The following is a 27,504-nucleotide window of genomic DNA, read 5'->3' as shown; positions in this document are numbered from 1 at the left end:
TTACCTACAGCTCTGTCAGAACACATTTAAAATGATGTTACGTGTCATCTCTCTCTTTGCTAGATTGTAAGCCAGTTGTACATAAGCAATGTGTTATAGGTATTTGAGTCCTATCTATTGACCTATTACATGCTATTTTTTTTTTTTTTTGGTCAGTTGTAGGGCTTGAACTCTGGCCTAGGGCACTGTCTCTGAGCTCATCAGCTCAAGGCTAGTGCTCTGCCACTTCAGTCACAGCATCACTTCCGGTTTTCTAGTGGTTAGTTAAGTGATCAGAGTCTCATGGACTTTAGTGCCTCGCTGGCTTTGAACCACAATCCTCAGATCTCAGCCTCCTGAGTAGCTAAGGATTGCAGGCGTGAGCCACCAGCACCCAGCTATTATATGCTATTTCTTGGTGAGCAATCCATCAGTACATGGTGAGAACATGTACTGAAAGCACCATCTCTAAAACATTTATCCACGTGTTCTGTACATGGATAAAGTGTTTTTAAAGGTCTGTAAAGCCGTCATTAAAGTAAAGTCTTGAGAAATCTCTAGAAGAAACTTCTTGGGAGGGTTTTAGCCAACCACAGTTCATGTTGTCTTTTGGTTTTTTAGTAAATGATCCTTGCCCCTCCATCGCTGTCATATTTCCTGTGTTCTGGCTTTGCCCACGATCACCTCACACCACATTTTGAAGGTGTAGGGGGAAAGGCGACAGCCCATGGGCATATGTGACTGCTTCCATTGATCATTGTTCCTTTTTTCTCATTATAGTTTGACATTTTAGAAGTCAAAAGTCGTTCCACACTCTATTAGCCTCTTGCACTGGGCTGGAGCTGAGGTCTAGAACAAAGAGGAAGAAAAAATAGAGAAACATGTAAGACCCAAAGGGCACAACTAGGATAAATTGGCTCATTCATCTGCTGACAATTAAGGGATGGTTATTTACCCAGAAACAATAGGGGAATGGTGCAGAGAGCCAAGGCTGGGTCAGCCTGCCCACGATGCTTGGCCTGTCCTCTAACTGGCCAGTTTTCCTAGCTCACAGACCCTGCTAGTGACCAGAAGATCAGTCAGGTATTTTTGCATAATTACCAGCCACTTAATCTCAGTGACACCTCGCATTATGGTGTTGATTTCACATAAGTGTAGTTGATGCTGCTGGGCTGAGCTAGAATTGGTAACTCTGAACTGCTGATCAGGCTTGAGTCTTAACATGTCTTATTTCCCTCAAACCACTACCCAAGGAAGGCTCTACTCATGGCAATGCCTAACAAACAAGGAATTCCATGCCGTTGGGCAAGCCCCAAGGAATAGGATAGTACATTCTTCCTTTGGGAGGGGCAGAAGAGGAAATAAATATTTCAGGACGACAAACAGCTACAGAAAGCTCCCCAGTCTGATGCACTTCCGAAGGAAGGGAGATAATTGTACTAAGAAGAAAAAGTTAGGTGAGCCTCCTATTTCTAGGTCCTTATACCTTGATGATAGGTCAATGCATTAATATTAACTGCCTAGGACTCAAATATATTATCGAATTCTCACCTATTGACTTTAGGAAATTTGTTTGAAGCCAGGCACTAGTGGTTCACACCGGTAATCCTAGCTACTCAGGAGGCTGAGATCTAAGGATCAAATCCAGCCTGGAGAGGAAAGTCTATAAGACTCTCATTTCCAGAAAACTGGAAGTAGTGCTATAGCACAAAGAAGTACAGTGCTATCCTTGAACAAAAGAGCTCAGAGACAGAGACCAGGCCCTGAGTTCAAGACCCATGATCAAAGAACTGAAGAAAGAAAGTTTGTCCAATCTATTTTTGTTGTTGTTGTTTTCTGGATTTTTGAGAGTGGTACTAAGGCTTAAACTCTTGTGTTCATTAGGCAAGTGCTCTATTGTTTGAGCCATATCTCTGGTCTATTTCTACTTTGTTATCTTTCTAGGCAGGATCTTAACTGGCCTACACTATGAACATCTCACCAGTGCTGGGATTACAGATGTGTATCACCACACTCAACTTGTTTGTTGAGTTGGGATTTTCACAGACTCTTTTTTTTTTTTTTTTTTTTTGGCCTGGGATAACCTTAAACTTTGATTCTCCTAACCACTGCCTCCCAAGTAGCTGGGATTATAGGCATTATATGCACCCCCTGCATGCCTATATGTATGAAACATCATTCATCTCACATTTATGTTAGTGAAAATACTACGAAGTCACAGGCAATACGTTGAACAAAGTAGGTCACATCCAGATGATGTAGTAGTAGAAAAGTGATGAGGAACGATATTGCCAATATACTTGATTAATGTAAAACAAAACATGTTACAAGACAGCAGATATAATGTTATCCTAATTCTGTATTTAAATCATCGAGGTATAGTTATTCATGTTAAAGCCTAGGGGGAATATAAAATAAGACCAATTAATAATAATTTGCATTATTCAGCACCATTCTATATTATGGTCTGAATGTTGATGGTTTCCAATGCATTGTGTGTCAGTCTAGAACCTAATTTTTAGCATAATTATAGGAAGAGGTGAGCTGATCAAATCATCTGCTCTCAGAAATGGCTTGGTGTTCATTTAGGAAATAATGGCGGGAGCTCCTGGGCCCTTCATCCATGTGGAAAATGCAGCAAGACGTTGCCATCGTGGAAGCCTAGCTTAGGCTTTCACCACACACTGACTTTGCTGCTGCCTTGATTTTGACCATTCCAGTTTCCAAAACTGTGAGAAACAACTTCATTATTTATAAAGTACTCTGGCTAAGCTATTTTCTTACAGCAACTTGAATGATCTAAGACACTACCCTTCCCTGTAACTGAGATGCACCGTGTAATTCAAGTATTGGCAATAGAAATGAATAGGAGACATGTCTGGTAACAAATTGTTCCAGAGTTTCTTCCTCTCTTCCTGCTGGCTGGGATGGTAAAGGTGAGGGTAATGTAGTAATCGCATTAAAGACAACACATCTGTCTACTCAATCCACCTGAAGCGTCCTTAGAATTCATATGTGAAAGGAAAATTGATCTTTATAATCTTTAAACTCATTCAATGACAGATGACTCTTACTGTACCTATAATAGGTATAATAGGGGCTCTAATAAGATGGGCTTACCAATTATTCTTACACTTGTGCTTTTCAACTTTTTTTTCAAATTTTCTAGTTTAAATAATGAGCTGTCATTAACAAAATACATACCAAGCCCTATCTTTCAAACTCAGGCTGCTTACTCCAAGAGTTCCTGCAAATAATGACCTACCCCTCTTTCATCCTCATTAAATTTACAGGGCAAAAAGTCAGCAGTGATTTCTGAGCCTTGCCCTTTCTGATACCTCTCCCATATTTCTTTCTGATCACAGCATATTTGAAAGTAGAATGCAGAATTTAAAGTAAGTTTCTTTCTGGGATGTGGACACGTTTCCTGGGATCTTAACATTGAGTCTCTTCTCTTTTTCTCAACTGCAGACCTCATAAGATGATGGTAAGCCACGCTCTAGCAGCTCATACCTATTATCCTAGCTACTCAAGAGGCTAAGATCTGAGGATCCTGGTTCAAAGCTAGCCCTGGCAGAAAAGTCTGTGTGACTCTTTTCTCCAATTAACCACCAAGAAACCAGAAGTGGAGCTGTGGCAGAAAGTGGTAGAGCGCTAGCCTTCAGTGAAAAAGCTCAGGGACAGCACCCAGAACCTGAGTTCAAACCCCATTACCTACAAAAAAATAAACATAAAAAATGATTGCAATGACCCAATGAATATATAAACAATAAGGTATATCCTTTCATTTTAAGCTTCCTTTCATTTACCTGCCTACAAAAATCTGAACCGTAAGACCATAACATTTGACACTGACAAATATGTGACACACACAGTACTGTCTTCTCAACCTTGCCTTGTGACTGGGACAGAAGAGAATGAGGACCTTTTGTGGTTCTAAATATGCCTCTGGAGTCCTTTCCCTGTTCCTTTTTCCAGTTGAGTTAGGAGGTTGGATGTACTGTTTGGAATTTCAAGGTGAGCACCTGAACTTTCCTCTCCCACACTAGTTTACATTTTGCAAAATATAGCTGAAGGAGAGAATTGTGTTCCCCTAGGCAGAAATTAGAGCCTACTTTGTGTAAACACAATTAAAAACAAGGAGGAGGGAGCGATACACACAGGAGGTGGGGAGAGGGAAGGCACAGTCTGCAAAAGCACTGCATGGGAATTTTCATTGCATATGTTTTCTGAAAAGACTAGAAATAACAGCACACATCCATAATCATGAAGCCCAATTTAAACTCACTAACTCCTACAGCTCCTTGTAACCTTGCCTTTATTCTGTACTCCTCCTCTCATTAAATTAAGTATAAAAAATTGGCTTTAAATCTGATATTTGACAACCATGAGCAAAGCACACACATGCATGAAATACTTCTATTGTTAATAAAATATTCAAAGGCTTCAGCTACTGCCCTGTTTCTCCCCCATCTCTCTCTCTTTCTCTCCTCTTTCCTGTCTTCTTTCTCTCTTTCTCTCTCCCTTTCTCCCTATCTCCCTCCTTCCCCTCTATCTCCTTATCTCCCTGAACTCCTCTCCCTCCTCTCTTTCTTCTCTCCCCTTTTCCTTCCTTCCTTCCTTCCTTCCTTCCTTCCTTCCTTCCTTCCTTCCTTCCTTCCTTCCTTCCTTCCTTCCTTCCTTCCTCCTTACCTCTTCTCCCTCAGCCCTTGCTCTCACAACCCTGGACTCGTCCCTCCCCAGCTGCTGAAGTTCTGTACCCTCTTCACTTCTCTTCATATCTTCTGCCATGAACATCCCACGTTGTGCATAGCTCACATTTCTGAGTCTTGTCAAGATGCATAGAAGACGTGCGCCTTTACTGTTCTTTTTAAATGCCATGTTGCATTTTCACGGTTGTGTGTGTGAATGAGAGCTTTAAGCTTCTCTGAATTTGTTCTCACTGAAGAACAGAATGAGGATCTCTAAAGATTAGACGATTTTTATGTGCATGGACTGGCTGATGCCTGCTTTAGGGAATTATAATTCTACTGGGGGTACATTTCCTCTCCTGGGAGCGTTTGTCTTCTTGTGCCAGATATGACTGGAATTATTAAAATGAGTATCTGCAGCTATAGCATAAGGTTCCTAGTTTTAGGCTCAGTTTGACTCATGGCAGTATTTTCGAGACTGAAGCTTCCAGAATCAAACATGGTAGTCAGAATCAGAATCTGGGAACTGAGTGCTAGGTCTGCTTACTGAAGTTCAAGACAATGGAACTCTGAAAGGCTTCATGTAAATATATATGTATATATAGTTATTTATATACAAGTAGAATGACTGGAAGGAAACAGATTACTGCTTAGTGACCAGAAAGAGACAAGCCATGGAAAAGGGACAAGTAGAGTGAAGGCTCCTCCTTGATCCTTCAGGAGTAGTCTAAGGACCTTGGAAGAGAATTGGAAGAGCTGTGTGGACAGTTGTCTGCAAGGATGTAGCAGGGAGGAGTCAGGTAACTGCATCTCCAAATGGATGCAGAATGAATGGAAATGACAAGAGCCAATCTACCAACTTAACCTCAGCCTATGGATCATCTTCTGTGTGTCTGGTACATTCTCTCATTTAAATGCAATCCGAATCTCCTGTGCATCAGCATAATGCAAGAAAAGATGGAATTCCAGAGAATCCAAGGAGAAACAGGATCATGGGGATTTCAGACAGAAGTCAAAGATTAGTATTTTGAGTAGCTAAAAGTAAACCATTAGATGGACAGATGCTACTCTTTGAGGCAACTCTTTAAATACAAATTCTCACTGGGTCGGCACGGGGCTACACAATATTCCTGATAGCCCTTTGGGTGGCAACAAGATGTTTTAAAATGTGGGCATTGTGCACAGAAGCTGGAATCTTTATTCACTTTTAAAGATTGTATAGGTAGAGCTAGAACTTGAACTCAGAACAATCTTTCTCCCCTCTTTGATCTTTCCCCACCTCTGATCTTTGCTCTGCCCTCTCCCACTTGGATGATTTTTATGAGAGATCTTTGTCCCCTGGTTCCTCATCAACAAATCTGACATTGTCACCTAGCAATTTCTTTTTTTTCTTATATTTATTATTGTAATTAATACAAGGGTTACATGATATTTGCCAGGTAGATGTCACCTAACAATTTCTGTTCCCAGAAACCCTCCCATATTCACTTACGACCACTGGGATAGAATGTCTTAAATTCTCCTCCTCCTAAGGCTCATTGAATCCTAGTCACAGTCAAAATAACCACTTGTCTAAAAAAGTCTACCCACACTTCAGATCATACTCTCCTGATGCCAAATGCTGAGCGTGAAATCAGATATCTCAGTGTCGTGTCATAATATCAGCTTGCACTTCCTCAGCAACTGCCATTCTCACAGATACCAAAGCAAATCACCACCCTGGACCAACAGGTATCCATCTATATATAGGTGTCTGTTCATCCCCCTGGGACACAGTTCCTCAGACCCTTGAAGAATTCTCCATCCGTTCTAAAGGGGAATGAAGAAAACTCGTGGTAGATGTCCATTTCAGCGAGCATAAAGGTGAAACTAGAGAGTGTTATAATTCCATACAACATTTCTCAATGCCTTGGGGGTTAAATGTAGCATTTACCATTACCTTCTGCAGATGAAAACAGATATTTTTCTTTGAAAAATAGCACTGGCTTGGCAGACTCTCTACTTCTATTCTCTGCATTTAAAAATCAAAGATGTATTTGCTTAATAAATCTCAAATTTCTCTACTGTCCTAGAAACCACATGCTCCTTTGAAGTCATAGAGTTGTTTTTCTCATCACCTCGAAAGAATAAAGTCTTCCAAAATAATTTAACGTAGATGGAGCATCAACTAATTTTTTAGGTTTGTGTTAACCCACATTTGAAATATAAGGGGATTTCATTGTGATAATTCCGTCTTTGCAACCAATTTACCCCCTCTGTCATAGTCTCATTCCTCCCCTCCTCCTCCTCCTCTTCCCCCTTTTCTCAAATAGCATTTGGTGGGTTTTATTATACTATTTTCATAAATACATGTATGAATATGTGTTTGTGTCTATGTATATATGCGTGTCTCTGTGTGTAACATGCCTCAGTCCTCTCCACTCTGTTTCTCCAGGGAAATTTTCTTCTGTGTATTACTCAATGGTTCGTGATTAATACAAATATATCATGTATAACGTGGTATTGTTTGTTTAGAACTCTGTCTTTCTCATTCCACCAAAATGACTATATAATGAACATCACTGCAGTTTTTAAGTTGCCAAGAGCAAAGCGTGCTTTTCTGGGCTAACAAACAGCCTCCCACTTTGGAACGCTTTCCTGTTGGCTGTGGGTTTGAGGAAAATGGAAGAGTGTGGTGGTGAAATGATTAAAAACAAGACTAGATTAGAAAGACAGGGGAAAATGATATAGACAGTTTTTCCTAGAAATGTAACTTGCTAGAGATATATGTGAATATGATCAGCTGGAGGAATGACTGCACAGTCAGAGAGATTGGTTTTGTTTGCAAGAAGGGATAACCAAAAGAAGAACCTTTTTTGAGGTCAGTCATGAGGCTTGAACTCAGAGCCTGGGTGCTCTCCCTGAGCTTTTTTCCCTCAGCTCTCAGCCTCCTGCCTAGCTAGGATTATAGATATAAGCCACCCATACCTGGCACAAGAATATTTCTGTGAAAAATAAAAAGGAGCTGATACGATGAAAAAGAGTAAGGAAACTAGGGAGGATAAATTTACTCAGAATCTCTGGCTAATTAATGGCAGTATATGAGTTTGAACTTAGGCACTTCTTTCCCTGACCACAGCGCTTCAAGAATGCCAGTTGGTATTGCTTTTTCCTTCTGTCAATCCACAGCCTTCAGACACTGAGGGAGGGAAGAAAGGAGAGGGTGGGGGAAGAGGGAAGAAAGGAGAGAAGGTGGAAGGAGGGAAGGAGGGAGGGAAACCTTACTTTTTGTGACAAATTAGATTTCAGTAGTAAAACACAAACAGCTTTTGAATAGTTTGGAAACTGTAAATCTAATTAAAGTAAGACAAGTAGTACACGTTCCAGGTCACTGTAATTTAACACTGGTGTTTTCATTCCTGTATTATGCCTTTGTGATGGACGGGAGCTGTGGCTAGCCTTACAGTGCACTCTGGCCTCTGTACCTATAGAATTTACCAACACATCTATCTCCAAAAAGCTAGAAAAGTCATGTTTTGCATTCATTTCTCTGGTTATCCCTTTCCATTTTTAGGATTTTCAGTAGTTTGGGGATGCTTATTTCCCCAATTTCTTCCTCCAACTGTTAGTTGGCATAAGGAGAACTCAAAGGAATGAAGACTGTAAAGCACAAGATTTTATCCAGAAGCATCAACAGGACACCAGGGATCTGGGATTATTTTTGTTTATCCAGTGCACTTGAATTCAACAAAAATTTTAATCAAGAGTCAATTCTGGATCCAAAACAAAGCTGGACCATCTTCACTTTAGGTTGTGAGTTTGTATTTTAATGAATATTCAATTTGAAAACAAGATTAAAAACAAAGGGTCTTACATAAGGGAGAATGAGCAGTAATTATTTGCCCTGACAAGTGTGATGGAGTTTTAATTACAAAAATACTTAACAGTGCACAGATAAACTTGCTGTTAGAATCATGTACAATTAATGAAATAATTGTAATGATAGCTCGCACTGTGGTAGCTAGCAGCTTAATCCTTATAATTTGAAAGAGTGGGGGAGGCTTGTCAGGCTATTTGCCTTTGAGTGTGTGTGTGTGTTGTGTGGTGTGTGTGTGTGTGTGTGTATACATGTACAATACTTGAAGACCTAATTCTGGCATCTAAAAACAAAGACCTGACCTTCATACCTAGCTATGTATACTCACTTAGCTTATTTATGTTATGTTTATTTTTTTCCCTTAAGTACATATGTACATGCACATACATGTTTTGCAGATAGTCAGTAGATTCCGTTTTTGACTCCTTCAGAATAATGTGACCAAGAAGTCTGGCTTTATTCCTTCGTATTGTTCTCATAACCATCTCCTTGTATACAACATGTACAAACCTGTGGAGACAGGTTTTAAGAACATTAGTGGAAATAAGAAAAGAGGGAAGGGCCGGGAGTTTGGCCTAGTGGATAAAGTGCTTGCCTAGCATGCATGAAGACCCGGGTTTGATTCCTTGGTACCACATACATAGAAAAAAGCTAGAAGTGGTGCTGAGACTCAAGTGGTAGACCTCTAGTCTTGAGAAAGTCCAAGGACAGTGCTCAGGCCCTGAGCTTAAGCCCAGGACTGGCAAAAAAAAAAAAGAGGGAAGCTAACATTGCTGGAAGGATAAATGAACGAGTGACATTGAGGGTATTATGCATGGAGGAATGAGTCCTTGCTAAGGACTAAGTGCATAGATTTGCCAGCACAGGACAGAAAGATGAACACTCGCCAGATGAATATTAAAAATGAAGGAAGAATTGAACATGATCAGTAATTACATTATTTTAATAGACATGGTGCCAATCCTGGCATGTAGCCACACAATCTCTACTTCATGGGCAATGTTACTTTGTCTGGTAATGACTGTATTAATTTGTTGTCTCCAATAAGGGTCAATAAACACATACGAGCCATGTGAATTTCAAGTGAGCCTCTCTGTATGACCCCTAGGTAATTGCTATAGCAATTGAGCAGAAGCAAAACTTCAGGCCTGCCCCCTGGTTGGCCTTACATCTAACCCAGTAGTTTTCCAAGCATTCCAAGCTTTACAAAGGAATTAAAGTGCATATAATTAAATATGGCTGCCTAGCTGCACAGTACTTTTTGAAATGCTTCTAAGAAAGCCTTCCAGAATCCTGGGGACCCACCTCCCCGAGTTTGTCATTTTGGAGGAATGAGCAATACAAAATTTTTGTTTTTTCAACGAGGGAGGGAAGTATTTGGTCGGTGACAGTTATTAAATTTAAGTCAGCTGTTTTGTCCTCACTAAAATGTCACATTAGTGCCTGTTCACAAATCTCTTTGACTTATTTCACTTGACTTGGCACTTCCCCCACCCCATCCCCACCTCTTCCCATGGCACATAAGCACAGTGCTGGCATTCTGCAGGGAAGCCATTCATAAAATTGAAAAATGGAAAGTGTCTTGGCATTGATTGTCCCACGAGGAGAGATTTGCAAAAATCTTACTTCCTCTCGCACAGGATAAGTGGATAATTTGTAGGCTGCCATCTGCTCACAATTATCTCATAAATAATTAAATATTCGAGCAACCTTATCTTAAATAAAAATGCAAGAACATGGTGTGCTTTTCCCAGAGAGGGCAGATGCATTTCAACCTGCCCATCCAAATGCCAATCAATTGACGGTGGCAGGTGGGAGTGTCTCCCTCTAAGGCAGGTTTTGAGGGCATCTTAGTTCACCTGGAAAGTGCTACTGAACTAAGAGTGCTTTTTTTTTTTTTTTTTACCAGTCCTGGGGCATGAACTCTGGGCCTGGGCCCTGTCCCTGAGCTTTGTTTGCTCAAAGCTAGCACTCTACCACTTGAGCCACAGTGCCACTCCCAGGTTTTTTTATGTAGTACTGAGAAATTGAACCCAGGGCTTGATGCACACTAGGCAAGCACTCTTCCATTCAGCCACATTCCCAGCCCAAGAGTATTATTTTTAGTAGGTGTAGCAGATTCATGCGTTGGAATTTACTTCTCTGCATTACCCCTTGTCAGAGGAAATAATGACTTGGTTAAGCAATCCGTGTAATCCATTAGGGTGTTTTAGAAATGTGCTGAGATCAATGAGCAGAATCATATACGCTATAAACATATGTTCAGATTTATTAACAATGGCCATTCTAACTGGAGCAAGGTGGAATCTCAATGTTATTTTACTTTGGATTTCTTTGATGGCCAAAGGCCTTAAGCATTTCTTTATTTCCTCTTCAGAGAAGTCTGTTTTAGCCCACTTGTTAATGGGGTGGCTGTTTCTTTGAGGATTTGCTTTGGGGGCATTTAATTTTTTGAGTTCTAAGTATATTTTAGATAGGAGACACTTGTTTGTTGGATGGCTAGTGAAGATCTTCTCGCACTCTGTGGGCTATTTATCTGGCTGGCTATGTCCTTTGCCATGAAGAAGTTCTACAGTTTAATGCAATCCCAACCTTTCTTTCATTATTTTTGTGTTTCTGGGTCTTACATAATAGAATTCTATGTTTCCATCAAAAAGAATGACATCACTCCATTCACAAGGAAATGGAAAGACTTAAGAAGGATCATACTAAGTGGAATAAGCCAGACCCAAAGAAACATAGGCTCCATAGTTTCCCTCATTTGTAATAACTAGTATATGTCTTGGATAATCCTAGCAGAGGATCACTGTAGCTCAATAACTATGTACATATGACTCTACAAAATGATGCTAAGCAAAATGAACTCCAAGATATGGAAACAAGAGGTTTTTCGTTGTTGTTGTTTGGAATGTAAATGTAAAGTTGTTTCTTTTATCTTTCATTGTTTGTTTCTTTGGTTTATCTCCTGTTGTCACTGTTTTTTATTTTGATATCCTATATCTTATATATACAAAGATGGAAGGGGAACTAATACAACAGCCATACTCACAAGACATTATGTGGCAAATCAACAACAACTTGGTGATAGAGTGCGGGTAAGGAAGGAAAGTGGGAGGAAAATGAGTGTGGGAATAACAGTGTTCAACAAGGAATGTACTCCTTGATTTACCTATGTAACTGTCACTCGTCTGTACATCACCTTGACAATAAAATTAAATTTATAAAATAGATATTCATATCAGAGAGGTGGAATAAGTAGGCAACATTCCTGAGAAATGTAGATTTTTCTTTTATTTGGTTTCCCAAATAAGACATGGAAGAAAGCATCCTGAAAACAGCAAAATTAACATGATTCATTTTCCATTTCTTTAGAAAATCCAGATTGTGGTAGATCTTAATGGATAACCTCAAACTTGATTATACTATAATTAGTGCATGCAAATTCATTTCTCTTTAAAATGTGCCATGTAAGTTCTCACCAATATATAAAAAAGCTTTATATCATGATTCAGAACAATGTATCTGAGGGCTTTTTTTTAGTTTCTATCATTTTCTAGAGGGTACTATTCCTTTCACTATAAGCAATTTGTGCTCCTGGTACATTACAGGGTGAGGTGTTTTGCTCTTCTGTACTGGATCATGAGCTCTATTTTTTTTGTGAAATTATGAGCTGTCATTGATTCTTAAGTCTAGATCCTTCTACATGAGTAAAGTAGCAAGAAGCTCATTAGATTTTCAGATACTCCATCAAAAATGAACACCATATTTTTCTTAATAAACTGAAGTTTATGATGTGTCCATAGATTACCCTTCAATATAAACATAGAAGCATCACTATAATGTTAATAAAGATAATTTTTAAGCATTTAAAGGCTGTCACCAGCACTTGATCCTGAAAGCTCTGCCAGAATCAAAATGTGCATCCACAAACTTATGATTTATTATTTTCTTGCCCCAGTTCCTAGGACTTAGAATTATAACCTCAGTCTTTTTAGTGCTATTGAAATTTCAAGTATTATAGCATGTAATATAAATGATTGGGAGATAAAAACCAGTTATTTCCTGGCAAAGCTCTTATAAGATACCATTTATCAAGAATCATGTAAAGGCATATTTTGTTGTTTTATGAAAAATGGATCCATAGCCAACTAAATTGTATGCATGTGCATTAGTATTGCCAATGTGTGTAGGTACCTGTATGCAAACATGTAGATGTGCATGTGTGCATATGAATGTATCTTGTCAAAGTCTTTCTCTAAGATTAAAATGTGGTTAATTAGGATTCTACTTAGTGAATTAAAACCCAAACTTTTTATACCTTTACAAAAGACTTCTTCTTAAAATGGCTAATCTGATTTAGTGTACATTAATTTTGTTAACTTGATTTGCAAAGGATAACACATTTTCCTCCAATATCTCTATAGCTCAGTGTATTTCTTGGATTAAGTAAATACATACTGTTTTGCTTTGACAAACATGAAAAAAATCCCCTTCTCTGTAGAGAAATATGTTTTATCCTCCCAAGACTATTCCTAATAAGATGAAAACAGATGAGGTTTCTTTTGGGACAGCCAGTCCCAAAGTGTACTATTCTTGCCAGAGACTTTAACCTTGAACTGACTCATCTCCAGCTCCTTTCCAAAGCCTGACTGACAGATACAATGTCCATAAGCAAAGTAAATCTTCTACATTATTTCACAGAGTAATGTTCTTGCTCCATAGACAAAGTTGTATTGGCTAGAACAGGCAATTCAAGACCCTCTGGCGCAGCTGTGACATTCAAATAGAGACGGAACATAATTTCCCTCTTAAGGAAGGGGGAGACATGGTTTTTATAAAAAATGTACTCATTGCCTGAGTCATGTAACTGCAACCTCTATAACAATAAAATATTTCAAAAATAATAATTTCCCTCTTAGACTCCTACCACCTAAGTCGTCTTAGAGGTTGGCGAGGAAATGCAGAGGAGAGAAAAAAATTGAAGCCATTTCTAAGCAACATAATGCTTTTTATTCGTGTGTGTGTGTGTGTGTGTGTGTGTGTGTGTGTGTGTGCATGTGTGTGTAGGACTTTAAAAAAATAAGACCACTTTAGGGGCTGCCTATTTACCTAATGCACATTGCTCAAAAGATGGCAAAGGGTAGACCAGAACTATGAAAAATGGAGGCCTTGGCAAGTGCCTCGAGCCTATGAGAAATAAAGTCAGGGATTCACAGATATGTCTGCAATTATTCACCATGCAAGGTACCTCAGGGGATGGAGGAAATTATAAGACGCCACCTATTCCTCCATGAAGCTCCCTGTGCATTTGGCAAAACCTTGATAGATGAAGCAATCATCACCTGAGACCCCTATTTTATTCCAGTGATATTCTCCTTAGTTCATCCCACACATTCCCTGAGGTTCCCCGGGTCCTGTGTGTCAGGTGAGAAACACTGGAGTCTTCAACACTCCTCCCTCCTTCCCTAGCTTGTTTTCAAAGTATTGCTTCACTTACCTTTGTGTGTGTGTGTGTGTGTGTGTATGTGTGTGTGTGTGTGTGTGTGTGTATGTGTGTGTGTGTGTGTGTGTGGATGACAAATATATGCCCTAACCTATTTGATCTTTGGTGTCCCCATCTGGAAATGAAAAGCTAAGTCTTTGGCCAGAAAGTTTAATTAAATTGCCATGATCATAACACCAGCAACGCCAGGATTCCATTTCACATCTCTGACTCTGCATCTTCTACCTTGAATACTATCTTCTGAACCGTGATCTTATTCGCTCTCATGGCCACTTGGCCACAGAAGGATCAATCTTCACAGTGCTATATAAGGAAATATCCTTCATCTTGATTCAGGTTCAGCTAAATCCAATTTTCTTGCAACATCCCATTGACACACTAGTAATATCTGTGCAGCCTCTCAGACAAAGCACAGAGGGCTCTGTGTGCCCAGCTTGCACCTGTACAACACCAAAGCTCAACTGCTTTGTCACTTACATCAGCCTCTGAGACGCCATCTGTGATTGTGTACAGTCCTTCATGTCTTGAATCTGAAAATAGCTGACTATAGTACTGTTTAGAGGCTGGTTTGTATAGTTCAAATAAGACGCACATACACCCCGATAGAGACCATAGCCTTATGTCTACTTGTTTAAGTGGGCATTGAATTTGTGAGTGTGTGTATGTGTGTGAAAGAGAGAGAGAGAGGGCACATAAGTGTGTGAACAAAAGATACTCAAATACTTTGGCCACCAGTCGATGATGAAATGTGTGATCTTGGACAAAGTCATTTAACTTTTTTTCTTAATGTCAGCTACTCTGTGATAAGTTGTAGATTAAAATAAATCATAAGGTTATGAGAATTAAATGAGCTGATTTACATAAATCTGTCTTTTTTTTATAGAACAGAAAACAAGCCTCGACATTTGTTTGTTTGTTCTACAAATACTAAGCCCTTGTGTCTATAATGTGCCAGATGCAAGGATGGAAAGACAAAGAAGACACAGGAATTAGTTGAGTGAATGACCAAAGATGTTATGTTGTTTTTTTATTAGGAGGGGCTCCGAGCTAAAGACTGGGATCCAGAAAGCTTTCAAGTATGGTACTGCTTTTGATTATTCACAAAATACCTTAGCTTATTTACATTATTTTAGATTTGACTTTGTATTGGGGTTTGAACTCAGGGTAAAGATTGCTCACCCTAAGCTTTTTTTCTCAAAGTTGGCACTCTACCACTTAAGCCTTACCTTTACTGCCAGGTTTTTGCTGGGTAAGTGGAAGTAGGACTCACATGGACTTCACTGCCTCAGCTAGCTTTGAACCATGATCCTTAGATCTTAGCCTCCTGTGTTTCTAGGATTATTGATGTGAGCCGCTAGTGCCTGGTGAAAAATCTCCTTTTTCATTTCTTCTACTTTAATCCCCTTTGCCATTTCTTACCCTTCAATGTTAATTTTTATTTCATGCTATTTAATACCTTTTTATGACTTACTTCAACTGATCTTAATCTTTTCATAAACTTTTAAATGTTGTTCGAGTTATTCTTAAAATCTTTTCCTTGTCTCTACAGTAATGATTTCAGCTGTCCAAATATTGGGTCCCTGATTTGCATTATACAACTAGAGTCTAAACCTAGCGCTGGTGGTACATGCCACTCAGGAGGTGGAGGTCTGAGGACTGAGGTTCTAAACTAGTCCAGGAAGGCAAATCTTTGTGACTCTTACCTCCAGTAAACAGAAAAAGAAGCCAGAACTGGAGGTATGGCTCAAGTGGTAGCGTTCCGACCTTGAGCAAAAAAAAAAAGCCAATTTAACACAATAAATACATGTGTATAAGGTTTACTTTATCATTTTTGTGGGTCATGGAGGTTGAACTGAGCCTGGACACTGTCCCTGAGCTCTTCAGCTCAAGGCTACCACCCTACCCTTGAGCCAACCCCCATTTCCCATTTTCTAGAGGTTAATTGGAGATAAGTGTTTCAGGTCCTTTTGTGCCCTGGCTGGCTTTGAACCTTGATCCTCAGATCTTAGCCTCCTGAGCAGCTAGGATTACAGGCTTGAGCCACCTCGCCTGGCTGATTATTTTGTCTTTAACAGAATTATTTCTTTCTCAGAATTATCTTCTTCATCTAAGAATTGTCTTTAAAGATCTCTTAAAAAAAAACACATGCCAACATTGAAAGTCTTCTCTGCCTTATAAATAACAACCCTCCCATTCAATCTGAATAAGTAACTATCTGTGCCCAGTGTGCAGTAAAAAAATAAATAAATAAAAGGAGGATTTCATTTACTGTTCTGCCTTCCTATTTGAGGAGGGCAGGGAATCTGGTTTTTTAGCACTCGGTACATTTTATTTTAGCACTAACTTACACAACTGAATTATAGCAATGCAGAGTTTCTCTGAGGATAACACAGCTGTAGCAGTAAATCAATAATATATAACCTGTCTCTGAAGATCTGCTGTTTCTGCTTTATTGGTGTATTTATAACACTGGCATAAGGATCCTAGCTACACATCCCTGCTTCCACTCTTCCCTCGAGGTGTCCTCTAACCCTGACCTCACCATATCTATACAGTCAAAGAAAACCTCTAGAGCCCTCTACATCAGACCATGCTGCTCCCCTGCTCATTATCTTTAGGTTTGCTAAATGACAAATTAGTCCCAGAGCAAGGCCTAGCTACTTCCTGTCTCTCCGATGCCACCTCCTTTCCTACTTCTATCCTCCTTTGTTATTTGTCAAATAATACAACTACTTGCCAACCCCAGGATATCTGCCTCTGTTCTTTTCTTCTGCTGGGACACATTCCCTGGTTGTTCCTCCTTTCACCCACGTCACCATTGTAAAGGAGCACACAGCCTGTAGAAGGAACTTATTAAATAGTCCTCAAATAAATAGACCACTAAGGGAGTGCAGATGTGGATATGGTTGTGATGGACAGTTTACCTTGTCCCCTGGGACTCTGAGAATGTTATCATGTCCTAAGGTGCTCTAATAGGCTTTCTCAAAGAATCACTTTTGAGAGCAGAATTCACTTTCAAGTTATTTCTGAAGAAGTGATATTCATATGTGAGGTTTTATAGCACTTTAACAAATCAAATGTCTTAGATCTGTTTCACCAATAAAGTGAGGGAGACACTTCTGCCCCCACCCGGGCAGAAGCTAGATAGGAGACTTTGGCTTTGAAACCGATGGGATCATTCACGTCTCTATTCTAAGGTGATGATGCTTGCTTTCACCACGGTGAGGTGAAAGTAGAAGAACACTGCTGTTTAGAGACAGCTGCTCATATATTTGAGTCTGCCTAGTTATTAGCCAAAATTTACCGTACTAAAGTCTCCAACCTGAGCATATGCTTTGTTCATAATACATCTGCCACGGACCTTGGTGATTACCAAGGAACTTTGCAATGTCATCTACAAAGGACATGGTATGAATATCTTAGTATAATTCTAACTTCATCTCTATCGCCGCAAAACACTTCCTAGATTTTTTCAAGGACAAATAATTCATTTGCTTTGCCATACCTTAGCTCGCAGTGAATGGCTAAACAATGACAGCCTGCCATTTCCCACCCTCTGGATACTGCTCTATATGCAGAAATCCAATTAGGCTATAGAAGCTAAGGGGAAGAAAGGAGGAATTCATGATTTATATAAAATTACTATATCCAAGCCTACCTTTATCCAAAACCAAACAGCAAGTTAATGCCACTAACAAGTTCACATAAACAATCAAGTGAATTCTGCATGAAGTTCAGTCTCCTCTTCAGTGACCCCAGCAATACAAATAGCACTAAGGAGGCCCCCAGATTCAGGTCCAATTATAGTCCCATTGTTAACAATGCACAGGTCAGTGGCTTGATCCTGGGGGACAGATGAGCCCACAGCAGATTATGATTGGTGTCGTCTGACAGGCCAGTAATGATGACAATGTTACATTCTGGCTACAAGACCTAGGCATTGCTTCTTAAATGAGATGTACTTGCAGACCGTAGTACTTAAACTGTAGAGGACCAGGTAAACCAGAGCTACCCACAGAGCATTTTTAAAAAATATATTCTCTAAGGTTCCAGCCTAGAGGTTCAAATTCAGTAGACCCAAGTTAAAACCAAGAAGTATATTTTCTTAGAAAGCTTTCTGGGTCACCTGAGGCTTATGCAAGTTTGATTTGAAGTCCAAGAAGAAAAACACGAACATTATTTTCAAAAGAAGTCTTAACATGCTTTACATTCTGTCTTGATTATAAGCAGTATTCATGGAGTTATAATAACATAGAGCACTTGATAATTAGCCCCAAATTATTATATACATAATTGGAAATTGGGAATGAGGAAGAAAAGTTTGTGGTCATGAGAATATTGGCAGAAGAATAGGCAAGGTAGCCAAAGGCCAAAACTGCAAAGGAAGCCAAACGTGGTGGCTCACACCTGTAATCCTAGTTACTCAGGAGGCTGAGATCTGCCGATCAAGGTTCAAGGCCAGTCCTGGGCCCTACAAAGCCAAAGCCCTGAGACTCTTATCTCCAATTAATCACTAGAAAACGGGAAGCGGGGCTGTGGCTCAAGGGTAGGGCGGTAGCCTTGAGCTGAAGAGCTCAGGGACAGTGCCCAGGCCCAGAGTTCAAGCCCCACAACCCCTCCCCCTGAAAAAAATGTAAAAGAAAAACAAGCCAATCAATATATAGAAGTAGAAATATGAAGATAATTTCAGAATAAACAAGACAGGAAGTTTAGAGTGGTTGATTTGGGGCACTAGTCTTGAGGTGTAGAAAAGACGCTGTCTGACTAACCAATGTTCAATGTTTAACGAAAAATTAACTGGGCCCAGCACTGGTTGCTCACATCTGTAAGCCTACTTATTTAGGAGACTGAGATCTGAGGATAGTGGTTCAAAGTCAGCCTGGGCAGCAAATTTTTATCTCCAATTAACCACCAGAAAGCCAGAAGTGGTGCTGTGACTCAGAGTGGCAGAGCATTCATCTTAAGGTGGGGAAAAAAAAAAAAGTTCAGGGACAGTGCCCAGGACCTGAGTTCAAACACCATACCTAACAAAAAAAATCAACTGGAAGCAGATTGACCTTGTTAAAACAATTTTTTAAAATACAAAATATTTAGAACCACAGAGAGGATGCTATCTATCAGGCAATGATGGAGGTGAGATCAGAAATGGATACTGGCGACTTCCCAGCCTGACTTCCTCAAGTGGGTTTGTAGGCAGCCATGTAGAGCAGAGAGGTCAAGCAGGGCCCTGCAGAATCTGCAGTCTGAGAAATGGAAGTTGACAGCCTGCAAAGACCAAAGCTGGGAGTTCTCAAACCAAAGAGCTGGGGGTGAGAGCCACACAGAGTGGCTGCATGTCTAGAGAGGAGCCTTGTGAGAATCCTACAGAACTGTGGGGAGGACAGACATCTCAAGTAATAAGTAAGCCCTTCTCCAAGCATCTAACCACAAAAAGAGGGAAGGCTCCTTATCTATCTCTCTACTTCATCAGGTACTTTATTAGCCACTTGTAATCATGGATGTCTTTACTTTTTTCCCTGTTGGGCTCTGTGATGCTACTACACACCTCAGTCAGCCAGAACTAGTTCAAATCCCCTGAATTATTTAGTATTTGACAAACACATAGAACTTTGAATCCTAATCTGCTGTCAGATAAAAATTTCCTGTGAGTAATTGAATACTAAACTCCACACTGGCCAGGGCTTGAATAGATAAATATAAAATTACCCTGGGTAATTCTTGTGAAGAAATGTGTAAATACACAGTTGGGCATAGTATGGTGATTGAATATTTAAAAATCATTTTACCCATTACTAATGAATGACAGTCCAGAATCAATTGCATACTCAAAAATCAACAGACTGAGGATATTTCACCCTGAATGCTGAAATTGAAAAGGGGATTTATTTCCTCATGCTTTGTGCTTTGCCATCAGGAAATTAGCAAAGGATTTAGCAGTACTGAGTCTGGGAACTGTTATGAACAGTGGCAGAGCTACTTGCAGGCTTAGCCTGGATTCCCAGCTGGGAAAATGAACCTTTATGGAAGTGTGAAATCTACTAGTTTAACTTTAGGGGGTCACAGCGTCTCTTCTTCATGTGTTTCCTTCTATCTGTAGTTCTTTCCTTCACCCTCCAGAATTCAGAAGTATATAAGTTATTAACTTGGCCTGGGCTGCAGGGAGGGGAGAGAGATGGTGGTGGTGGTGGTAAGAATTTAATACTAGGCCACTTAAATTTTGAGGTGAACAAAAACTTAATGTCTAACCACTCCTAAGGGAATTTGGATTTTAACAGGAAAAATGTAAAATATAAATGACTCCTTGGCTAAAAAATCATTTGGGAAGAGTCAATAAGACTCCCTTTCTTTCTCCAAATCACATGATTTCTCCTATCACCCTCACAAGGTTGTCACTTGTTCATGAGTTTTCAGCCAAGCTGAATATGCTCTGTCACACAGATTTATTTCCTTGGAAATTTTTGCTTCTGCCAGGCACGGTGGCTCACACCTATAATCCTAGCTACTTAGGAGTTTGAGATCTGAGAATCAAGGTTCAAAGCCAGCCTGGGCACTACAGAACGTGAGACTCTTTTTAATAACTAAAAAACGGGAAGTGGGTCTGTGGTTCAAGGGGTAGAGCAGTAGACTTGAGCTGAAGAGCTCAGGGACAATACCCAGGCTGTGGATAGGGTGGTAGCCTTGAGCTGAAGAGCTCGGGGACAGCACCCAGACCTAGAGTTCAAATCCCACGACTGACAAAAAAATAAGAAATTTTTGCTTTCTCCTTGTACCAACAAGAGTGATTGAGAAAGACTCAGGAGGTTTCTTGGTGAAGAAGTGAATATAAATCATAGGAAACTATTGATATTAAATAATATTTTTATTGTTGGGATAATGTATCTCGGGTTACATCCTCTCTGTGGTTCTAAATATTTTGTATTTTAAAAAATTGTTTTAGCCAAAAGCCATATAACGAATGATTGTTGTCCTTAATGTACTATGTTGTCTCTCATCTCCTTTGCTGTCCCTTGGTTATCTCATATTGTTACAGTATCTCACTTTGTTATCTGATATATTGAATTTATTTGTATTTGGTTATTTGAAATTTGATAGGGAAGGGGGGAAAACCAAGATGGGTGGGGGGGTGTAGGGGTGATGAGTACCAAGACATGTGAAAGGGTATCTATATGTGTGAATTAATGCACCTTCTATCTGGCAAATATCATATAACCCTTTTACTAATTACAATTAAAAAAAGATGAAAAAAAGAAAAAAAATTGTTTTAGCAAGATCAATCTGCTTCCAGTTGATTTTTTTTTCGTTAGGTATGGTGTTTGAACTCAGGTCCTGGGCACTGTCCCTGAACTTTTTTTTTTCCCCCACCTTAAGATGAATGCTCTGCCACTCTGAGTCACAGCACCACTTCTGGCTTTCTAGTGGTTAATTGAAGATAAAAACAGCAATCACACAGGTATTTTTCTAATAGTAGCATCAAAGCTTTATTGACAAATGTTGCTTAAAAAGCAAAACATCTGGGGCCGGGAGTTTGTCCTAGTGGTAGAGTGCTTGACTAGCATGCAGGAAGACCCGTGTTTGATTCCTCGGTACCACATATGTAGCAAAAAGCCAGAAGTGGTGCTGTGGCTCAAGTGGTAGAGCCCTAGCCTTGAGAAAAATCCAGGGACAGTGCTCAGGCCCTGAGCCCAAGCCCAGGACTGGCAAAAAAAAAAAAAAAGCAAAACATCAGCTGGGCACCTGTCGTTCACAAGAAGCTGAGATCTGAGGATTGTGGTTCAAAGTCAGCCCAAGTAGAAAAGTCCATGAGACTCTAATCTCCAATCAACCATCAGAAAACCAAAAGTGGAGCTATGGCTCAAAGTAGTAGAGCACTAGGTTGAGCAAAAGAGCTCAGGGATGACACCCAGGACCTAAGTTCAAGGCCTATGACTGACACAAAAAAAAAGCAAAACAAACTCTAGTACCACCACCACCCCACCAAAAAAGAATCTGAAGCCATTAGAAACTTCTCATATCCCGCACACAACCTAGCATGGGCCTGTAGACGTTCTGCTGAAAGTGTGCCCTAGAGATTTAGTCTTCGCCCTCACGGGGCTACTGCATGACAGCGGAAACAGGGACATAAATGACAAGGTGCCGTGTTGATCTGTAGGAGAGAGGAAAGTACAGGGAGCTCCAGACACACACAGCTAATCTGAGGGACAACCAGGGTGTGTTTTTCTGAGAGAGGGAGGAGTTCTAAAAGAGTCCTTAGGCCAAGAATTAAACCCGAAAGCCTGAACTGGAAAAGAGAGAATTTGCAAATAGCATTAATAAAATATCCAGGCCAAGTGCAAGACATTAGGATGTCACTTGAATGGGAGTTAGAGCAGACATGCCGCTGAGGTTCAAAGTCATGTGAAGGACTTAGCAGGGGCATCTGGCAACAGCACTGAGAGACTCCGTCTTGAAATACTTAGATTCCTAGGAATATTTTGTTCTTCCTTTAGCTTCTTGGATAGGTTCTATACAAGGAGCATGCCCTCTCATCACTCATTAGAATTTTACTTTCTTGCTAGCATTCATCAGAAATCTAATTACCTTCTTGATTTACTGACCTACTTCTGCAGCCCAAATGCAAGCCTTGTGAAGCCTGATGTGTAAAAGGCACCTGAGAAGCATCAGTTGAATGGTTTGGGGATTGAGAGTCAGAGCCCAGGGGGAGGCAAGGCTGTGCCAGGGGGTATGGAAATGCAGAAGGCTGGTATAGGGGTTTATAGGTCAAAGCAGACTCCCAAGGTCTTGAAAATTAAAGGAGATGCTCAAAAGCTCATTTTATTTAATTGACCATTTCAGACATGTTTATTCTATGTTCCTATACAGAGCTGGGTTTTTTAAATTTTTATTTTGAGGGGTTTTTTTGGAGGTAGGTAATGTGAGGTTTGAACTCAGGGCCTTGTACTTGTCAGGTAGGTGCTCTACCACTTGAACCATTTCTCCAACTTCTTTTGCTCTAGTTATTTTTCAGATAGGATCTTGCTTCTTGAGCAGACCAGACCTCAATCTTCCTATTTATGCTTCCCATACAGCTGAGGTATCAGGTATATATCAGCATGCCTACTTTTCATTGGCTGACATCGATCTCACAACTTGGTCCCCTGACTGGTCTTGAACTGCAATCTTCCCCGTCCCAGTCTCCTGAGTAGTTAGGGTTATAGGCATGATCTACTGTGATGGCTCAGAGTGTTAGTCCATGCACTTGGTTAATTTAAATCAGTAATAGATCAATTACCAGACAGCTGCCAACTAATGCAAAAATCAAAGTCTCATCACATACCGCTGGTCTGAGGTCTTTCTGTGTGCCTTATACCTGAGAAGGTTATCTTCTCCTTCCAATGTGCCATCTTAATATGTCACATTTATTTGCTCTTTGACTCACTGACCTCTCAAGGCAAAAGAATCAGTCTTGTAGCATTGGCTGTCCTTTCTGATAGTATCAAGAGAAAGCTTGTATTCTCACAATGTTCTGGCTAATTCTTCAGTCTCGAGTATGACAGACACGATTGAATTAGCATGGGTTCTTTTATCACTAATTAGGTGGCAAAGCAGACCTGCCTATAGCACACAGACACAGATTCTATCCCCTAATTAGCATGCTGAAAGGAATGAAATACTGGCAAGAGGCGGCCTTGTGTGATCCTCAATTCAGAATCCAAGATCTAGAATCTCAGTAGACAGGGGACTTCTCATAGGCAGCAGGTTGCCTCATTCTCTTGTATTCCAGGTGTATAAAACAAGACAGCATCCAAGGAAACATTTGCATCCAGAAAACACTTGCCCCATTTACTGTGATTCTAGGTAGGAAATTTCTAGAAGTATATTATTTTAACAATATACAGAATCTGTCAGCCCTGAACCCTGTTTTGAGTGCTGTTTTGACCAGTGTCTAAATTAGAGACAGGCTCATGCAAGAGGATAAAAGATGAGAGAGATAACTAATGGTAATGGACGAAACACAGTGTCAAAATTATTCCATCGGAGTAGAAAGATTGACTCGCCCTTGCAGAATGAAGTTCAATAATGATGTGGTATGAGGATAATCCTATAGAGAGAGGTGAGGAATGCTAATGGCAAAATCCTGAGAAGGCTGCCTGAGTAGCCATAGCTTATATGAAGATATCTAGATCTTATTTTTCTTAAAATTTTATTTTATTGTCAGGGTGATGTATAGAGAGTTTACAGTTATATTTGTAAGGTAATGAGTACATTACTTCTAGAACATTGTTACCCCTTCCCACTTTCCCTCCCCCATCCCCTCCCATGTTGTAAAGTTCACTTCCAACATATTGTGAATATCACTATTGCCCTTTGTCTCATCCCTTCCCTTCCCTAAGTCAAATTAACAAACAAATAATATATACACAATACACCAGGTACCAAAGTCAGATACAGTAACAGCAGGGGATAAACCATAGGGGATAAGCCATAAGAGAAAATAAAACAAAAGAGGAAAGACTATACTTTCAGGGATCATTTCTATAATATGTTACTAGAGAAACTCCACTAATTGTATAGAGTGCCTTCAAAGGAACATAGGCTCAATGGTTTCCCTCATTTGTCATTTCAGTAGAAACCTTGGGCTCTCCTAGCAGAGATTTACAATAGAACAAAACCTAGATACATAAGGCCATATAGGATGATGCTAAATGAAAGACCTCCAGGATATAGAAACAAAAGCCATATAATGAGTGATTGTTGTCCTTAATGTACTATGTAATCTCTTATCTCTTTTGCTGTCCCTTGGTTATCTCGTATTGTTATAGTATTTCATCTTGTTATCGGATATATTGTATATATGCATATTTGGTTATTTGAAATCGGATAGGGAAGGGAGGAAAACAAGACATGAGAAAGGGTATCAATGTATGTGAAGTAATGCACCCTCTATCTGGTGAATGTAATGTATCCCTTCTATTAATTACAATAAAAATGTATAGAAAAAAGAATTAAAAAAAGAAAAGAGGAAAAGAATAACTTCTCATGGTACTTTCAAAACACTAACCACAAAGATAAACCTTGTTTCCCTGTCTTGGTGTTCATTTCACTTAGCATCATCCTATAAGATACATTAGATCTTATTCTTGTTCATAATCTTAGTAGATCTTAGCCATCAAGCATCTGTTGAAATATAAAGAAACAAAAATAAGTCAATGATAGGATATTTAATGGTAAGTATGACATTCATAATGTACAGAGCAAGGATAATCAAATCTATTTTATGCTCCTGTAACCACACCAGTAGGATTTTCACAGTTTCAGTTATTTGAAGAGATAATGAACAAACTAGAGCAACACTTCTCAAACTTTACGTTCATGCAAATCATCTTGTTGCCTGTAGGGACACAGGCCTGAGAATCTGCATTTATATTTCTAGCAAGCTCCTAAATTAGGCTGGTGTTATTGGGACACAGGGCAAATTTGACTTTTGTTTGTTCATTTGTCTTCAACAGCAAGAAACTAGAGTCAGTCCTGACACAGGTCCGTGTCTGGAGCCTGAAAATCAAACCATGATCATTGCTGAAAATGTTGTACTGTTGAACATGGAGAACATTTGCATGGTGGAGCCATATTTTTTTCAGCCTTTAAACTTTGAAGAACTGTCATGCGAGTCAAGAACACACTTGTGGTCTTCCCATTAAATGCAAACGCACACATTGAGTTACAAGAGGCATCTTGGGGCTAAATATAACCAAATACAGCCGGGCAGATGGAGCTTTCAGTCACTAACAGTCCTGCCTCGCACCCGTTCTGCATCAGATGTGTTTAAGCAGGAGCTGGTCGTTGACCTGTTAGGCATGAAAAAATAAAAACTAAAAGAAGATTTCTATGGAGGAGGGAGAATAGTTGCAACAGAGGTTGAGATTCCAGGCTGGGAATCTAGCTTAGTGGTAGAGTGCTTGCCTAGCATGCATGAAGCCCTAGGTTGGCTTCCTCCGTATCACATATATAGAAAAAACTGGCTCTGTGGCTCAAGTGGTAAAGTGCTAGCCTTGAACAAAAAGAAGCTCAAGGAAAGTACTCAGAGCCTAGCTTCAAGCCCCAACACACACACACACACACACACACACACACACACACACACACACACACATTGAAATTTCCTTCACCTCTAAGATGCTGTCTGCCCTTTTTACCTTCCTAATGTTTTTTCTTCTGTCCATTGTTCCAGGTCCTTGAACTTTACTACAAATTCTCTCTTCTGACAAGCTAGACATGAAAAGGCTCTGTAAAATATATAACACTATATAAATGCAAGTTTATAGTGAGGCCTGCATAGCACCTCATTCATTTCCTTTTATTTCTCAATACCTGGTTATCAACCTACAATAAAAGTATCTTGCATGGAGGGTAATATTCAGCAAGTGAATGCTATTCAATTATAAATAAAAGTCATATTTCATAATAATGGATAGCAAAAATTGTTAGGTAGCTGTGATGTGTTACAAAACAGTTATGGCACTTGCACCACTTTGAAATTAAGCATTAGAATAGCTCCATTAGAATCCACCATGGGAGCTGAAGGATAAGCATTCAGGTATTTTAGGGTCACTTTCAAACCAAGACTGGCAGAAAACAAAATGTAAGCTTACCCTTGAAAATATCAATGGAAAACTTTTCTTGTCTCCTCATGGTGCCTGTAAATTGATTGCCTTGTTCCAGTATTTCCTGAGCTTTACATTTTGTGACCATTTGCAGAGAATTGGCATCTTGAAACATAGTGAAGGCACTTCATTAGACTTATTACTGAAGCTTTGTGTCCTGAGGCGAGCCTGCTGTGGCATCTATTTAGTCACGGAAGAATCAAAGCTAATTCAATCTAGACTGTCAATTCCAGAGACTGAAAGATTGTCCTGGATATCATAGGAGCACCAACTCTCTTGAACAATGACCAGATCAGCACTGACCCTAGCAGGACACTGAGGTCAAACCATCCAATCCCAGGCCAAGTCCATCCCTAGCAGTGGCTTTAAATGCTGCTGATAGGATGGGACAATTGTCATCTCCAGGAGGGAACATAGCAATTCAAAGTCACTGCCCACTTGTATGGGACTATGAAGTGTCCCCTGGATCTGAGATTCAGACCATGCTGTGAAAGGCTCCATTGCCTGGCCTGGATACCCTGGAAGTGGTTGTATCACAATGAGGTGGAAAGGGAGAACAGGATGGTCCTTTCCCATTCAGAAACCAACTCCTTTGGGGAGCCACGTAGAGAAGCACTATGGAAGAGAGATGACCCCATTTCATTGAGGAAGACACTGAACTTTAAAAACCTTCCCAGCGCTTCCTCAGAGTCATCAAGATGCTATATAATTCAGCTAGGACTCCTTTTGCCTCCCAACTTAATTTTCTGTCCATTAGGAATAGTAAAATTCAGTATTTAAAAAAAAACTTAGTTGTATGTACAAAGGAGTTGTCATTTAACAAAGCAGTTTATAAGT

The 27,504-nt window shown here is 39.9% G+C and overlaps 1 long non-coding RNA gene and 1 pseudogene across 1 annotated transcript in view; one reads left to right on the top strand and one right to left on the bottom strand.

Annotated features, from left to right (window-relative positions):
- Window positions 1-523: 523 nt before the first annotated feature.
- The window catches only part of LOC150045604 (uncharacterized), a 41,652-nt gene continuing 14,671 nt past the window's right edge, over window positions 524-27,504 (bottom strand). Inside the window, exons 2-3 of the long non-coding RNA XR_016532864.1 lie at window positions 8,914-9,036; window positions 524-828 (exon numbers count right to left, since the gene is read on the bottom strand). This is a non-coding gene — a long non-coding RNA (uncharacterized LOC150045604). The remainder of the gene's footprint in view (window positions 829-8,913; window positions 9,037-27,504) is intronic.
- On the top strand, window positions 24,517-24,599 carry LOC150045605 (small nucleolar RNA U3; annotated as a pseudogene).

Source organism: Megascapheus bottae, chromosome 27, assembly GCF_031878675.1.
Source record: "Megascapheus bottae isolate mThoBot1 chromosome 27, mThoBot2.hap1, whole genome shotgun sequence".
In the NCBI taxonomy this organism is placed as follows: domain Eukaryota; kingdom Metazoa; phylum Chordata; class Mammalia; order Rodentia; family Geomyidae; genus Megascapheus; species Megascapheus bottae.
This window is presented reverse-complemented; position numbering and strand designations above follow the sequence as displayed.